The following is a 6,000-nucleotide window of genomic DNA, read 5'->3' as shown; positions in this document are numbered from 1 at the left end:
TCAACAAGCCAGGTGAGTACTATGAAAGTACTCGCAAGACAGTTCGGACATAAGATATAACAAATGCAAACATGAAGCATATGAACAAGTTAACCCGTGCGTTCAGACATAGAGATAATAAATACTGGGTGCCAAGCGAGGGTCTGAATGACGCCTCGAGCGGAAACTGCAGAATAGTAATACTGGTGCCAAACGAGTGTCTGAAAGACTCCTCGAGCGGAAAATGCGGAATAATAATGCGGGTGCCAAACGAGTGTCTGAAAGACTCCTCGAGCGGAAAATGCGGATTAATAATACAGGTGCCAAACGAGTGTCTGAAAGACTCCTCGAGAGGAAAATGCAGAATAATAATGCCACAGTCGGGCGTCGAGGCGACACCGCATAAAGGGCTTGCAACAGAAAATAAAGACAGTGCATGCCACCGTCGGACGTCTGTGCGACATCACATAAAGGGCTTATATTTAAAGTAAGAAATAAGGACACGCCACAGTCGGATGTCTGCGCGACGTCACATAAAGGGCTTATATCACAGCTCAATAATACAATCGTTCGGGAACATAAATTATCACAAGCATGCGACAAATATAAAGTTAGTCCATCCACAGGAATAACAATAAAACTGGATTTACCACTTGAGCTTTTCACCGGGCAAGTTTTTCACACGGATAGATATGGATATAATGTTTACACTACTTGATCATGGATACGATGATTTGGAAAGAATTGAATCTGCAGAGTTTGTACTTAACCACAGCCAACGGATTTCAGTAGTCACGGGGACTAGTTCCGTCTGCGGTGTTTTGGAGGAAAGAGGTTACCAACTTACTAAACCGCATCCTGGCAATGAGACATGTGGTAGCACGGAAAGGGGAAAGAACGGTAACGTGGCTCCAACCATGTTAACGTCGGAGGAAGTCGGATGACGCAAGGCTGGTATGCTACAACAGTACCACCTTGCTGCCCTTCATGTCACCACATGATTTGGCCATCTCTCATCAGAGATCATCGCAACTTTGGAACATGCGGGAAAAGAATGATAACGTGGCTCCAACCACGTTAACGTCGGAGAAAGTCGGATGACGCAAGGCTGGTATGCTACAACAGTACCACCTTGCTGCCCTTCATGTCACCACATGATTAGGCCATCTCTCATCAGAGATCATCGCGACTTTGGAACAACCGGGTCGTTGCCTTACAAGCAACGAGGTATTTACCGACACTCATATGCCACGCACAAACTCTCACGTGAACATGTAAAACACCTGTCATATCAAATGTTCAAAACATGCTTGCCTGGTTCGGAGAAGTCGGAGTCTAGCTCGGCAAAGTTCGCGGCTCCTTCACCTCTTCCGGAACCTACGGCAATCACGAAACGGGTACTAACGTGAAAACCAACACTTGCACAGAAACTTTTCCAAATTATTTTCACATAAATCCCATAAAAAACTAGACAAAATTTGAAGATTGTCAGAAAAAGAATCACTCAAAAATTCCTTTTTATTAAAAAGTTAAAAAGGTTTCTGTCCAGGGACTTATCTATAATGAAACAGAAAAGTTCCAGGGTTTTAACTGAGAAAACAGAAAACGCTTCGGTTGGGAATGCGCAAGCGCAAAGGAGAAAACGTATTTGCCCGAAGGCGCCAATAGAAAACGGTTCGGAGGAGAATAGAATATAGGCTGACAGGCGGGGTCCACCTGTCAGGTTTAAAAAGCTCGCCGGCGCCCGAAGACTGCGGTGGATGCCGGCGTCGAACCACGGCGAGTTAGGAGAAACGGAGGGTACCAAGAGCTTCAGCGTCTTCTTCCGCGTCGGTGGGTGGTGGACTCGTCCAACAGGGAGCACCACGTCGACGGCGACACTATCTCCGGCGGACGGCGGCTCGGGTGAGGATGGGGAACTCCGGTGGAGGGCTGCAAACTACGAATTGAGGCGCGGGTCAGAACGAGGGATGCAAGGTGAAGCTACTGGCAAGAGAATGGGGGCGGGGAAGCACACACGGGGGCGAATCGGGCTGGATCCCGTGGCGGGTCGCGGCGGCCGGAGTCGAGGAAGGAGACCTCCTCGGGGCTCTACCAGTGGCTAGGCTTGCTCTAGGGGGAGTGCAGGGATGGTGGGTGCTCGAGTTGAAGCTCGGGGCCTCTATTTATAGGCAGATCGACGGGGTGGCCGTGAAGGGAGAATCTCCGGTGAGCGATTACGGCGGAGCAGTGGATTGGCAGGTGGTTTGAGCGGCCAGGTAGCGTCAGTGGAGGTTACTGGAGTCGTTTCACAGCTAAACGGGGTCGGTCTTGGCGTAATGGCGTCGGTCCACGGTGAGGTGACCGCACGGGCTCAACAGCGGCAGAGAGCGTGCTCTGCGCCCTGCGGTTCACGACGAGAGCGGCAACGCGTTCGGGGGAGTGGAAGGCCACGCGGCGAGCTCCGGTGGTTTGGGCGGCGCTGGGTGGCGTCGTCGGCGCTGTGTCTCCCGCTGGCGTCCCCAAAGCCGCCGCCGGCGTCGGTCACGGGGCGGCGCACCTTCTGCTGCTCGTCGCCGACGCCCGCAAGGCGCCAGGCGTTCGTGCGGTGCAGGAACAAGAGGGCGGGGACGAGGAGCAAGGCGACGCGGTGGTACTGGCGAGATTGATGTCCTTCTCTGAAGAAAACGACAGCAAGCCACTGACTGAATCTCTGAATTTTCTGAACTTGATACAGACAGTGCACTGCAGGTGTTCGACAGGAGGATTTTGCAATGAGATAAATTTTTCTGGAGCTGTAACTTGGTGAGGTGACCACTCAATGCACCCAGAGGCTGCCTGATTTTACTTGGAATTTTTGGAGAAGGTTTTGAATGAATTTCACCAAATTTGACAAATCTGGTCCAAACTTGCAGCAGGTGTAGTTTGAAAATTTTGAACTGAAGACCAGTGGATCTTCATGGTTCTTGGTTGAGGGTTCAAAGGACTAGGAGGGGAAAAAGGTTTGGGGGCAAAAATCAAGACAGAAAGTGGAGTTCCTTTGCAAATCTCCAAGTGCTAGGAAAGAAGGCAGAAATTTATTTGAATAGAATATAAATGGAAATAATCACATGGGGAGGTTCAACTTGCTGGATTTGATGCAAATCATGATCCAAAGGTGAGGAAAGGGTTAGGAGAGGGGATTTGCACTAAGGCCATGGCAAGAAGGAATTGTTGAAAGTGGCAAAGGATTTTCCAAAAGCCATAGTGCAAATTTCAAGGAGATTTTCAAAAGTCATTTCCCAAGTGAAAATATTTTGTCTTGAGTCCAAGTGAAAAGCAAGGACCTCCAAGACCAAAGACAGATCTTGGTTGAATCCACATAAAACTTTTGCCATAAAGAAAAATATTTGAGAGTGAGAGTTCTCTTGAAGAAAAATTTAAATCACTCCCCTCAAGTCAAATAAAAATCTTTTAAAAAAATCCAAATAAAAAAAACTTGGGTGTCACAGTAGGGGGTCCCGAACTGTGCGTCTAAGGTCGATGGTAACATGAGACAGGTGACACGATGATTACCCAGGTTCGGGCCCTCTCTATGGAGGTAATACCCTACTTCCTGCTTGATTGATCTTGATGGATATGAGTACTACAAGAGTTGATCTACCACGAGATCGTAATAGCTAAACCCTAGAAGTCTAGCCTGTATGACTATGGTAATAAGTATCTCCGTTTCCGGACTAAGTCCTCCGGTTTATATAGACACCGGGAGGATCTAGGGTTACACAAGGTCGGTTACAAAGAAAGGAATCTACATATTCGGCCGCCAAGCTTGCCTTCCACTGTAACATCCCAAATTTTCAATTTGGAATGTTATACATAGATCATCATTTGCATATCATGTTTTGTGCATTTTGACAAATCCTCGATAAATCCTAAGCAACTCAAGGACCCTCGGAGAGAGTTGGGGATTTTCTTGAATTTTCTTATTTGATTTTCCAACGAGGATTTTGGTTTTTGATTATTTTTCTCTCCGGAAGAATATTTCATTTTAAAATAAACGAGAGGAGAAAATATGACTTCTCCAAAAACATTGAAATACTGGAGGAAAAATGTTAAAAACATTATTTGGAATTTATTGGATTTTATTTGCAATTTTTATTGCATTTAAAAATATGCATGTTTTCAAAATATTTATTTTTGATTTTAAAAATGTTCACCCTATTCTAGATTTTCTAACTAGACGGGGAAAATTTATCTCGTATTTTTCTGATTTTTATTTATTTTTCTACGCAATATTTTCCGCGGAACATATTTAAAAAAAAATATACGCGCTTGCCCGACTGGGCCGAGGCCCAGCCGAAGCCAGGCCGGCCCGCCCGTGCTCTCCTTCTTCCCCACGCCGCCGGAGTCCGCCGGGAGCACGAAGCCGCCGCCGCCTCGGGCTTTGCCCCTTCCCCAAGCCCTCTAGCCCCCCTCCTACCTATATATAGCCCCCCCTCCGTTTTCGCCGCCACCACCCGCCGGAGAGCCCGCCGCCGCCCGCATCTAGCCGCCGCCGCCGGCCGCCGTTGCCGCACCACCCGTCGCCGGGAGCCGCCCGGAGCCCCGCCCCTCGCCCGCCGGAGCCGCCGCCCCTAGCCCCGCTGCCCCGCCGCCGACCCCGCCCACCGGAGCCCCTCGCCGGAGCGAGCCCCGTCGAGGTACTGCCGTTCGTGTTGACCGGTTTTTCTGAAAAAAAACCTTTTGTTTAAAAAAAACCCTAGATCGGTTTTTTTTCGGTTTTCTTATTTTACGAGCGTTCACCGAACCGTTCGTTTTAACGAACGCGTTCGTCGGTTTTTCTCTGTTAACGAACGTCCGTTATTTAACCGTTCGTCCGTTTTTCTTTTTCGACGGATTTTCTCGTTATTTTCTCAGATTCGATTTCTGATCGAAACTTCGAATCTGTTTAACTTTTCGCTCGTTTATCGGAATCAGGTGATTCAAGCGCCTAGAGTTTCGTCTCGAAATTCTCTTTCCGTTTAACCTACTCAAACAAGTTTTTGCTACAGTAAAATTTGACCTAGATCCAGATTAGCAAACGAAGTTTCTTTCTTCCGCCGTTTGACTTTCGTTGCTTCTTTCGAGTTGATTCTTTTTGCAAACCGGAGTTCTTAAGTTGAACTTTCTGGTTGGATCTTTCATTCGAGTTTTACCTGTGCATTAGCTGAGTACTGATTGTATGCTTGTTTGTTTGCGATAGAATACCCGGAGTGTGCCGCTTGTTACTTCGACTCGCTAGGTTTTGCGGATCATCAGCAAGGCAAGTAACACTTTGATCATACCCCGTTCATACCCAGTTTTATTGCATTAGATCTATTTTCCCAAACACATTGCATGATTAGGATCTAATTAAACTGTGGGTATTGGGATGTAGTTGAGGTAGTACCTATTACCTGTTTACTATCAAACCCTTGGGAGTTACTTCTACGTTGCTTTTATTATTGCCATGCTATGCGTAGACGTGGTTTGGGTTTGAGAGATATTCATGACAGATGTGAGTGTTTAATAATGGTTCAACTTAAGGTGGCAACTAAAACTCACATCTGGGTGGATTGAGGCACCTGGAGAACCCAGTGTTGTCTGTTTGTATAAGGTCCGCCACCCAGGCTCAAAGGGATCATAAGATTATTCATGCTAGAAACTTCCATGTGCAGCCGCAAGCTATTATGGGCTCTAGCATAGCTGAGTAGGTTACAGGATCTCTTGAAGAGGTGGACTAGCAGATGTAGGGGAAAGTAGGTGTACCGGTCCATCCAGAGTAGAGAGTGACTGTTTCTGAAAGACTGTGTCTCGGTCATCCGTTTCTCAAACATCATGCAGTGCGAGAATCAAGCGGAGGCGATCGAGTCTTGTGGGAAAAGTGCACAAACCTCTGCAGAGTGTACAAACTGATCATGATTAGCCGTGTCCCCGGTTATGGACAACTTGAGTATCTAGTACCTGGATTATCATTTGAATCTCATCACCGTGATACTTATAATTAATTTTGTTGGGTTAATGATGTTACTTAATTGGGATTGA

This window comes from Triticum aestivum, chromosome 7D (genome assembly GCF_018294505.1).
Source record: "Triticum aestivum cultivar Chinese Spring chromosome 7D, IWGSC CS RefSeq v2.1, whole genome shotgun sequence".
Taxonomy (NCBI): Eukaryota; Viridiplantae; Streptophyta; class Magnoliopsida; order Poales; family Poaceae; genus Triticum; species Triticum aestivum.
This window is presented reverse-complemented; position numbering follows the sequence as displayed.